General features: G+C 38.7%; 1 non-coding gene across 1 annotated transcript; it reads right to left on the bottom strand.

Annotated features, from left to right (window-relative positions):
* Positions 1-2,356: 2,356 nt before the first annotated feature.
* On the bottom strand, positions 2,357-2,493 carry LOC147341470 (small nucleolar RNA SNORA13). The gene has a single exon (XR_015160019.1). It is a non-coding gene; the product is annotated as a small nucleolar RNA SNORA13 (small nucleolar RNA).
* Between the last annotated feature and the right edge of the window lie 9,873 nt (positions 2,494-12,366).

Below are 12,366 nucleotides of genomic sequence, written 5' to 3'. Positions count from 1 at the left end.
GTTAGGAATATGCAGCTTCAAAGGCTGATATATGGAAATGTAAATGGAAACTAGAGACACAGCCAAGTCTGTTAAATACTTGGAAAGAAATATACAAATTTCTTTACAACTTTGCTTTCTAAATATGAAACTGTATTTCTTCTGCATTCATTATAATAACCTTTTTGGGGATTTCCTTTTCTTTTCAGTTTTTTTTTTTTTTTTTCCTTCCAGAAAAATAACAATGCCTTTTGGGCTGGTGGCTCATATGGTAAAGAATCCACCCGCACTGCAGGAGATGCAGGTTTGATCCATGGGTGGGGAAGATCCCCTGGAGGAGAAAATGGTAACTCACTCAAGTATTCTTGCCTCGGAAATCCCATGGACAGAGAAGCTTGACAGATTATAGTCCATGGGGTCGCAAAAGAGTTGGACTCAATTGAGCATGTGTGCATGCACGCATATTTAAAAATTAGTAAGAAGAAAACTCAGCAGTGGCCACAGGACTGGAAAAGGTCAGTTTTCATTCCAATCCCAAAGAAAGGCAATGCCAAAGAATGCTCAAACTACCGCACAATTGCACTCATCTCACACTCTAGTAAAGTAATGCTCAAAATTCTCCAAGCCAGGCTTCAGCAATACATGACTGTGAACTTCCAGATGTTCAAGCTGGTTTTAGAAAAGGCAGAGGAACCAGAGATCAAATTGCCAACATCTGCTGGATCATGGAAAAAGCAAGAGAGTTCCAGAAAAACATTTATTTCTGCTTTACTTACTATGCCAAAGCCTTTGACTGTGTGGGTCACAATAAACTGTGGAAATTCTGAAAGAGATGGAAATACCAGACCACCTGAACTGCCTCTTGAGAAACCTATATGCAGGTCAAGAAACAACAGTTAGAAATGGACATGGAACAACAGACTGGTTCCAAATAGGAAAAGGAGTACGTCAAGGCTGTATATTGTCACCCTGCTTATTTAACTTATATGCAGAGTACATCATGAGAAATGCTGGGCTGGAAGAAGCACAAGCTGGAATCAAGATTGCCGGGAGAAATGTCAATAACCTCAGATATGCAGATGACACCACCCTTATGGCAGAAAGTGAAGAGGAACTAAAAAGCCTCTTGATGAAAGTGAAAGAGGAGAGTGAAAAAGTTGGCCTAAAGCTCAACATTCAGAAAACGAAGATCATGGCATGTGGTCCCACCACTTCATGGGAAATAGATGGGGAAACAGTGGAAACAGTGTCAGACTTTGTTTTTTTGGGCTCCAAAATCACTGCAGATGGTGACTGCAGACATGAATTTAAAAGACGCTTACTCCTTGGAAAGAAAGTTATGACCAACCTAGATAGCACATTGAAAAGCAGAGACATTGCTTTGCCAACAAAGGTCCGTCTAGTCAAGGCTATGGTTTTTCCAGTGGTCATGTATGGATGTGAGAGTTGGACTGTGAAGAAAGCTGAGCACCGAAGAATTGATGCTTTTGAAGTGTGGTGTTGGAGAAGACTCTTGAGAGTCCCTTGGACTGCAAGGAGATCCAACCAGTCCATTCTGAAGGAGATCAGTCCTGGGATTTCTTTGGAAGGAATGATGCTGAAGCTGAAACTCCAGTACTTTGGCCACCTCATGCGAAGAGTTGACATTGGAAAAGACTCTGATGCTGGGAGGGATTGGGGGCAGAAGGAGAAGGGGACGACAGAGGATGAGATGGCTGGATGGCGTCACTGACTCGATGGACATGAGTCTCAGTGAACTCCAGGAGATGGTGATAGACAGGGAGGCCTGGCGTGCTGTGATTCATGGGGTTGCAAAGAGCCAGACATAACTGATCAACTCAACTAAACTGAACTGAACTGAAGAGAGTAAATCTTGAAATTCTCACCATACACACAAAACAGTAACTATGTAAAATGAGGAATGTGTTAAACCAATCCCAATGTGGTAATGATTTCACCATATATGTATATCAAATCATCATACATACACTTTAAATTTACACAATGTTATATGTCAAAGTACCAATAAAGATGGAAAGAATTAAAAAATAAAACAGTTTTAATTATCAGATAGTGCATCTTTATATTTATTAGTAACCTTTATATATATATATATATATCTTGTTATTTTGGCCTACTCGGTTTTACATATAAATTAAAAATAATTTTATATTGATATACAATGAAGTCCCCTGTGATATTGATTAAAATTGCATTAAATTCATAAATTTATTTGATGAGAGTTCACATTATTATATAGTATTTTATATATAAGAATGTAATTTTTATATAAGAATGTAATTTATCTTTTCATGTATTTACATCCTCTTTTATATCCTTTGATTAAGCTTATAGTTTTCTTTCTTTTTTTTTTTTTTTATGTTACTTACGCAGCTCCTACACCAAAGACATCAAATACAAGGGCAGGAAAAAAAGCTGCGAAAGTGTTTTGTGTTCGCCTTTTTTGACACCACATCCACTAGTTTCCAAAAGTGAATGGGCAACACAAAGGCGGTTAGTTTTCTTGAAGATTACTTACCAAGTTCATTCATAACTGCTTTGTATTTGCTGATACTTTTATTGATGAACTCATGTTTTCTGTTGTATAGCCTCAGTATTACTGCCATATGGTAGTGGTTCTCAACCAGAGGTGATTTTGTGTCATAAGGAATATTGGCACTGACTGAGACATATTCATTGTCCCAAATTTGTGAGTTAGGGTGTTGCTAATGCTAATTGGTAGAAACCAGGAATCCTGCCAAACATCCTACAACATACAGGACAGCCCTCCACAGCAAAGAACTATCTGACCCAAAATGCCAGTTGCATTAAGACTGAGAAAGCCTGGTATGAGATAAAGCTATTATTTCTTGAATATATTAATTTTGTAACTGCAAGCTTACTGAACTTTCTTAATTCTTTTTTTTTCCTCTTAGATTATCTTGAATTTCCTCATGTATACTAAAATATTGCAATTGTAATATATCCCCTTCCTCCAATATTTGAATCTCATTTCATCTCTTATCTCATTGTAGTTGCCAGTGTGTCCAGAATGTTAAATAATGATCCTGAAAACACCTTCATCTCATTCCTGTTTTGAATGACTATACCTCTGGTTCAACATTTCCCAAATTATATTGTAGAACAGTGGTCCAACCAGATGCTTCACATTAAATAGTTTCTGTGGAAGTGCTACATATCATATCCTTCTCCAGCAGAATTACAATTCATATTAGTATATTAAAGAAGCACTTTGAAAAATGATGCTAGAGTACAGTGTTTCTCAATATTGGCTGCACATAAAATCACTCATGGTACTTAAAAATTACTCAAGTCTGGAACCTACCTCCAAAGATTCTGAGTTAATTGATCCCTAATGAAACTCAGGAATCAAAAACATTTTTTTTAAATCTCTCTGTGTGCTTCTAATGTACAACCAAGTTTGAAGACCACTGCTTTTGCTTCTCACCATTATACATGAAATTGGTTGTCGGTTTGAAATAAAGAATTGTATCATGTAATGCATGAAATATTTTGCTTCTATTTGTAAAAGATTTTAAAATAAGAAATTCCGGTTTATTCTCTATTGCTTTTATTTAGCAATCTTCTCTATGCTGTGTTTCCTGATCTCAGATTACTCTCTTCACAACTACTTGCTTTGGTTTCATAAATGAAGGATTCTTTCTAATCTCTTAAAAAAAAAAAAACAAGTTAAACATATTCTTATGTTTCTCATCATAAAGCTAGAAGAAATATTTTTTCTTTGATTCTTAAAGTGGCCCCTTTCTTCTGATCTACAGTATCTCTTAATAAATCCAATCACATTGAGAATTTTCTCACATTGGAGAAATACACAGGTGTACCTGCTTTCATTTGTTGTGCCTATTTATCCTCATTTCCTCACTACACTCTTGTCTTGAAGGAAATATGACTTGTCAGGAAGGATAGTGTCCACATTAACTTTCTTCATCTTGTCTTCACTTGCCCTAAGTGAATTAGAGGCTTTTGAAGGGATTTATCAGGGTTTCCTTCAATTACTTGCCAAACATGTTTTTTCACAGAGCAAAAAACTCTGATATCTTCTTATATTTGTTGAGATACTTTTTCTATATTTTAGTGCTATTATCTGGTCCCATCAGTTCGGTCCAATTCAGTTCAGTCGCTCAGTCATGTCCGACTCTTTGCAACCCCATGAACTGCAGCACGCCAGACCTCCCTGTCCATCACCAACTCCTGGAGTTCACTCAAACTCATGTCCATCAAGTCGGTGATGCCATCCAGCCATCTCATCCTCTGTCATCCCCTTCTCCTCTTGCCCTCAATCCTTCCCAGCATCAGGGTCTGTCGGGAGCTGCATTAGGCATTACTGACAAAATGGAGCCACAGCCCCAACCCCTCTCCTCATCCCTCAGCCACGGTCCAGGGATGAAGGAGTTAGGTCTTATAATTCTGACTTGTTCTTTCCTTTCTTCGGTTGAGTTGGCTGGAAAGAATGTTAAGGTGCTTATTATTCTTGAGAGAAGCATTAGAAAGCATAAAGCCTTCTGCAGTTGTGCCCAGAAAATAATCTATAAAGTAACCATTGACATTTGTTCAAGGATCTTTACAAAGAATGTTCCAGGATGAGTACGTAGGCTGCAGCTTGAGGCCACGGGAAGGATTGTTATCTGAGACCTGTTTGTGAGGGAAATATTTATGGCAAAAGAAGTTTGCTGAGTTTAGGGTTTATGAGTAATTAAGAATAGAAGCTAAAAGTTTAAGGAGTGTTATAGTGTTAGCATCTTTTACTATGCTTATAGAGATTAGGAATTTTAGAGATATTAATAGCTAGAAGCCTTTTAGGAGATAGTGATCTTAAGATGCTAGGGGCAAACAGGATTTAGAAAGATAAAAAATAAACTGAGGAATGTAGCATGAGTTACAATGTAATCACAAGTTAAGTATAGGACACATAAAGGGAAGCAGATAATAGATAGTAAAGCTGATTCTGAGAGAATTGCTGAAGCAGGAACTCTGTAGGACAACAATGATTTCTGGAGACAATAAATCTGGGTGGCGGAAACTAAAAATGTCAAACCTCTGACCTAATGCTTTTGTCAAAGCATAAAAGAAAACCGGAAGCTTGAAATAAACATGTAGCCCAGCACCTTGAGTCAGAGGCTACATCATTGTCTGCTGACACAGCTCACCCCTTCAGGCTGATTCCCTGGCTGCTGGAGCTGGACTCTGGCAAGGGTCTTTTGTATGAACCAACTCTTCGCATGAGGTGGCCAAAGTACTGGAGTTTCAGCTTCAGAATCAGTCCTTCCAATGAACACCCAGGACTGATCTCCTTTAGGATGGACTGCTTGGATCTCCCTGCAGTCCAAGGGACTCTCAAGAGTCTTCTCTAATACCACAGTTCAAAAGCATCAATTCTTCGGTGCTCAGCTTTCTTTACAGTCCAACTCTCACATCCATACATGACCACTGGAAAAACCATAGCCTTGACTAGACGGACCTTCGTTGGCAAAGTAATGTCTCTGCTTTTCAATATGCTATCCAGGTTGGTCATAACTTTCTTTCCAAGGAGTAAGCGTCTTTTAAATTCATGTCTGCAGTCACCATCTGCAGTGATTTTGGAGTCCCCAGAAGTAAAGTCTGACACTGTTTCCACTGTTTCCCCATCTATCTTCCATGAAGTGATGGCACCAGATGCCATGATCTTAGTTTTCTGAATGTTGAGCTTTAAGCCAACTTTTTCACTCACCTCTTTCACTTTCATCAGTAGGCTTTTTTGTTCCTCTTCATTTTCTGCCATAAGGGTGGTGTCATCTGCATATCTGAGGTTATTGATATTTCTCCCGGCAATCTTGATTCCAGCTTGTGCTTCTTACAGGACAGCATTTCTCATGATGTACTCTGCATATAAGTTAAATAAGCAGGATGACAATATACAGCCTTGACATACTCCTTTTCCTATTTGGAACCAGTCTGTTGTTCCATGTCCAGTTCTAACTGATGCTTCCTGGCCTGCATATAGGTTTCTCAAGAGGCAGTTCAGGTGGTCTGGTGTTCCCATCTCTTGAAAGATTTTCCACAGTTTATTGTGGTCCACACAGTCAAATACTTTGGCATAGTCAATAAAGCAGAAATAGATATTTTTCTGGAACTCTCTTGCTTTTCTGATGATCCAGCAGATGTTGGCAATTTGATCTCTGGTTCCTCTGCCTTTTCTAAGACCAGCTTGAGCATCTGGAAGTTCACAGTTCACGTATTACTGATGCCTGGTTTGGAGAGTTTTGAGCATTACTTTACTAGCGTGTGAGATGAGTGCAATTGTGCAGTAGTTTAAGCATTCTTTGACATTGCCTTTCTTTGGGACTGGAATGAAAACTCACCTTTTCCAGTCCCGTGGCCACTACTGAGTTTTCCAAATTTGCTGGCATATTGGATGTAGCACTTTCACAGCATCATCTTTCAGGATTTTAAGTAGCTCAACTGGAAATCCACCACCTCCACTAGCTTTGTTCATAGTGATGCTTTCTAAGGCCCACTTGACTTCACATTCCAGGATGTCCAGCTCTAGGTGAGTGATCACACCATCATGATTATCGAAGCTCTTTTTTATACAGTTCTTCTGTGTATTCTTGCCACCTCTTCTTAATATCTTCTGCTTCTATTAGGTCCATACCATTTCTGTCCTTTATTGAGCCCATCTTTACATGAAATGTTCCCTTGGTATCTCTAATTTTCTTGAAGCGATCTCTAGTCTTTCCCATTCTGTTGTTTTCCTCTATTTGTTTGCACTGCTCGCTGAGGAAGGCTTTCTTATCTCTCCTTGCTATTCTTTGGAACTCTGCATTCAGATGCTTATATCTTTCCTTTTCTCCTTTGGTTTTTGCTTCTGTTCTTTTCACAGCTATCCGGTTCCATCACTTCATGGCAAATAGGTGGGGAAACAATGGAAACAGTGACAGACTATTTTTTGAGACTCCAAAATCACTGCAGATGGTTGCTGCAGCCATGAGATTAAAGGACGCTTGCTCCTTGGAAGAAAAGCTGTGACCAACCTAGACATGATATTAAAAAGCAGAGACATTACTTTGCAAACAAAGGTCCATCTAGTCAAACCTATGGTTTTTCGAGTAATCATGTATGGATGTGAGAGTGGACTATAAAAAAGCTGAGCGCCGCAGAATTGATTCTTTTGAACTGTGGTGTTGGAGAAGACTCTTGAGAGTCCCTTGGACAGCAAGAAGATCCAGCCAGTCAATCCTAAAGGAAATCAGTCCTGTATATTCATCGGAAGGACTGATGCTCAAGCTGAAACTCCAATATTTTGGCCACCTAATGTCAAGAATTGACTCCCTGGAAAAGACTCTGATGCTAGGAATGATTGAAGTTAGTAGGAGAATGGGATGACAGAGGATAAGATGGTTGGGTGTCATCATCAATGAGATGGACATGAGCAAGCTCTGGGAATTGGTGGTGGACAGGGAAGCCTGGTATGTGGCAGTCCATGGGATCGCAAAGAGTAGGACATGACTGAGCGACTGAACTGATACTGATAGGTTTCTACCTGTTTAAAAAATATTTTGCAAATTTGTTTGAAGAAGAGTATGGGATGGAGAGAAATTAACACTTCTGATTACATAACCACTTTACCTGGAATCTGTCATCTTAATTCTCTTTTAACACATAAAGTCCATATAATGGCCTTCATAAATTAATAGAGATTTCTATTTTACTTACTCTTTTAAACAATTTTATTGAAGTAAAATTGACTTACAATATCATATTAGTTTCAAGTGTACACTATAGTGATTCAGCACTTTTATACATTATGAAATGATCACCAATGATAAGTCTATTTACCATCTGTCACCATACACATTTATTATAATATCATTGACTATATTTTTAATGTATTATTTATGAATTATTATTTCTAACACTTTATATCTCTTAGCCTAGTACATTCATTTGATCTCTATATCATTCATCTAATTCATTATGGATTATTCTTGTAGTTTAGTTCTGTTTCTGCTTCTTTCTAATGATGTGTACACCAATTTTAACCATTTGTAAAAAAAATTAAAAAGTACTTTGTGAAAAGCAAATTGAAATTTACTGTGGGTAATGGGTGGATTTGCAAATAAAACACTTTTCAGTGTTTATTATCAAGTCTAATAAGTGCCATGTTCTCCACTAGAAATGATTGCTTTCTATGGAAAACACATTAGAGGGACTATATGTAAATACTAGCACAGTTTATTTCAGTGCACAGAAATAATTTGAATAATGCATATTATTTTTATTCACTATCAACAAAACACATTGTTCTAAAACAAATAGATACAATAGTAATATAAGTAATTACCAGATGTATTTAAAGAACTGCATTGTATATACATTTATATGAAAAAAATTAATACTGCAAGTGAGGACAGATTCATAGCTTGGCAAAAAATAGCATTGTACCATATTCTGGCTAATAATTTGTCTCCTAATTCAGGCAAGCAGCTTCATCATTCCATGTTGTATGATTATAAAGTGAACAAAATGTTTTTTGAACTTTATTCAAAATATTTGATGGTTTTTAAAGTAATGTCAAAACCCTTTAGACCATATAAGGATACAGTACTTGAGTCATTTAGTATGTTCTAATAGTCTACATCTGACTCCCTCAAGTGTTTAATCAACATTTTGGGGCAGCACATTACCTGTTGATTTGGGTTTCTTGCTTAAACCCATAGTTTTTTTGATTATCAATGCTGTCATTTTCTATATCAGTGTTTGAGGAAAATTGATGCCTTTAAAGGCAAAGTTAACAATTTGACTCTCACTGTATTGAAGAGATATTGCACAAGTAAATATAAGAAAATCCGTATATTGAAACCATTTATATGCCAACATACATGTCAAAATATGAGATATGGTCACGTAAAAACGACCTCCAGATGTAATAACAAACATATTTAAGAATGCAGGAAATCATTGAAAACTTGAAAAAGTGTTATAGAGAATTTGAGCATTTTAATGGATTAATGTCATTATTGCTATCAGAACAATAAAATTAAGCAAAAGCAAACAAATAGTATAAAAATATATTATCTCACAGACATTATTTGTAAGGAATGTAAGTACTGTATATTGTATTCTGTTATCTCAAAAATGTTAAGCATTCAGTTCAGTTCAGTCACTCAGTCGTGTCCGACTCTTTGCGACCCCATGAATTGCAGCACTCCAGGCCTCCCTGTCCATCACCGACTCCCGGAGTTCACACAAACTCATGTCCATCGAGTCGGTGATGCCATCCAGCCATCTCATCCTCTTTCGTCCCCTCCTCCTCCTACCCTCAATCTTTCCCAGCATCAGGGTCTTTTCAAATGAGGCAGCTCTTCGCATGAGGTGGCCAAAGTATTGGAGTTTCTGCTTCACCATCTGTCCTTCCAATGAACACCCAGGACTGATTTCCTTTAGGATGGACTAGCTGGATCTCCCTGCAGTCCAAGGGACTCTCAAGAGTCTTCTCCAACACACAGATCAAAAGCATCAATTCTTTGGCATTCAGCTTTCTTCACAGTCCAACTCTCACATCCATACATGACCACAGGAAAAACCATAACCTTGACTAGACAAACCTTTGTTGGCAAAGTAATATCTCTGCTTTTCAATATGCTAAGTTGGTCATAACTTTCCTTCCAAGGAGTAAGCGTCTTTTAATTTGAAGGCTGCAATCACCATCTGCAGTGATTTTGGAGCCCCCCAAAATAAAGTCTAACACTGCTTCCACTGTTTCCCCATCTATTTCCCATGAAGTGATGGGACCAGATGCCATGATCTTTGTTTTCTGGATGTTGAGCTTTAAGCCAACTTTTTCACTCTTCTCTTTAACTTTCATCAAGAGGCTTTTTAGTTCCTCTTCACTTTCTGCCATAAGGGTGGTGTCATCTGCATATCTGAGGTTATTGATATTTCTCCCAGCAGTCTTGATTCCAGCTTGTGCTTCCTCCAGCCCAGTGTTTCTCATGATGTACTCTTCATATAAATTAAATAAGCAGGGTGACAATATACAGCCTTGAAATACTCCTTTTCCTATTTGGAACCAGTCTGTTGTTCCATGTCCAGTTCTAACTGTGGCTTCCTGACTTGTGTATACGTTTCTCAAGAGGCAGTTCAGATAGTCTAGTATTCCCATCTCTTTCAGAATTTTCCACAGTCTATTGTGATCCAAACAGTCAAAGGCTTTGGCATAGTCAATAAAGCAGAAATAGATGTTTTTCTGGAACTCTCTTGCTTTTTTGATGATCCAGCAGATGTTGGCAATTTGATCTCTGGTTTCTCTGCCTTTTCTAAAACCAGCTTGATCATCTGGACGTTCACAGTTCACGTATTGCTGAAGCCTGGCTTGGAGAATTTTGAGCACTACTTTATTAGTGTGTGAGATGAGTGCAATTGGGCAGTACTTTGAGCATTCTTTGGCATTGCCTTTCTTTGGGATTGGAATGAAAACTCACCTTTTCCAGTCCTGTGGCCACTACTGAGTTTTCCAAATTTGCTGGCATTTTGAGTGTAGCACTTTCACAGCATCATCTTTCAGGATTTGAAAGAGCTCAACTGCAATTCCATCACATCCACTAGCTTTGTTCCTACGTAGTGATGTTTTCTAAGGCCCACTTGACTTCACATTCCAGGATGTCCAGCTCTAGGTGAGTGATCACACCATCATGATTATCTGGGTCATGAAGCTCTTTTTTGTACAGTTCTTCTGTGTATTCTTGCCACCTCTTCTTAATATCTTCTGCTTCTGTTAGGTCCATACCATTTCTGTCCTTTATTGAGCCCATCTTTGCATGAAATGTTCCCTTGGTATCTCTAATGTTCTTGAAGCAATCTCTAGTCTTTCCCATTCTGTTGTTTTCCTCTATTTGTTTGCACTGCTCACTGAGGAAGGCTTTCTTATCTCTCCTTGCTATTCTTTGGAACTCTGCATTCAGATGCTTATATCTTTCCTTTTCTCCTTTGCTATTAGCTTTTCTTTTCACAGCTATTTGTAAGGCCTCCTCACACAGCCATTTTGCTTTTTTGCATTTCTTTTCCATGGGGATGGTCTTGATCCCTGTCTCCTGTACAATGTCTCGAACCTCATTCCATAGTTCATCAGGCACTCTGTCTATCAGATCTAGTCCCTTAAATCTATTTCTCATTTCCACAGTGTAATCATAAGGGATTTGATTTAGGTCATACCTGAATGGTCTAGTGGTTTTATATACTTCCATTTAGGTCTGAATTTGACAATAAGGAGTTCATGATCTGAGCCACAGTCAGGTCCCGGTCTTGTTTTTGCTGACTACATAGAGCTTCTCCATCTTTGGCTGCAAAGAATATAATCAATCAATCTGATTTTGGTGTTGACCATCTGGTGATGTCCGTGTGTAGAGTCTTCTCTTGTGTTGTTGGAAGAGGGTGTTTGCTATGACCAGTGCATTCTTTTGGCAAAACTTTATTAGCCTTTGCCCTGCTTCATTCTGTACTCCAAGGCCAAATTTGCCTGTTACTCCAGGTGTTTCTTTACTTCCTACTTTTGCATTCCAGTCCCCTAGAATGAAAAGGACATCTTTATTGGGTCTTAGTTCTAAAAGGTCTTGTAGGTCTTCATAGAACCGTACAACTTCAGCTTCTTCAGTGTTACTGGTTGAGGCGTAGGTTTGGATTACCGTGAGATTGAATGTTTGCCTTGGAAATGAACAGAAATCATTTTGTCATTTTTGAGATTGCATCCAAGTACTGCATTTCAGACTCTTGTTGACCATGATGGCTACTCCATTTCTTCTAAGGGATTGCTGCCCACAGTAGTAGATATAACGGTCATCTGAGTTAAATTCACCCATTCCAGTCCATTTTACTTCACTGATTCCTAGAATGTCAATGTTCACTCTTGCCATCTCCTGTTTGACCACTTCCAGTTTGCCTTGATTCATGGACCTGACATTCCAGGTTCATAGGCAATATTGCTCTTTACAGCATCAGACCTTGCTTCTATCACCAGTCACATCCACAACTGGGTATTGTTTTTGCTTTGGCTCCATCCCTTCATTCTTTCAGGAGTTATTTCTCCACTGATCTCCTATAGCATATTGGGCATCTACTGACCTGGGGAATTCCCCTTTCAGTATCCTATCATTTTGCCTTTTCATACTGTTCATGGGGTTCTCAAGGCAAGAATACTGAACTGCTGCGATGGTCCATGCAGAAGCATGGCCGAGAGGAGCTACCCTATGTACGAGGTCAGGGGCAGTGGCCGAGAGGAGCTACTGCACGCCCAAGGTCAGTGGAGGCGGCTCAGAGGAACAACCCCACATCCAAGGACCAGTGGCTGCATGGGTGCAGGAGGGCCGAAGG

The sequence above is a fragment of the Bos grunniens genome, chromosome X (genome assembly GCF_055505025.1).
Source record: "Bos grunniens cultivar Pamir isolate PY7600 chromosome X, Bosgru_T2T1.0, whole genome shotgun sequence".
Classification (NCBI taxonomy): Eukaryota; Metazoa; Chordata; class Mammalia; order Artiodactyla; family Bovidae; genus Bos; species Bos grunniens.
The sequence above is the reverse complement of the archived record's forward strand: the minus strand, read 5'-3'. Positions and strand labels throughout refer to the sequence as shown.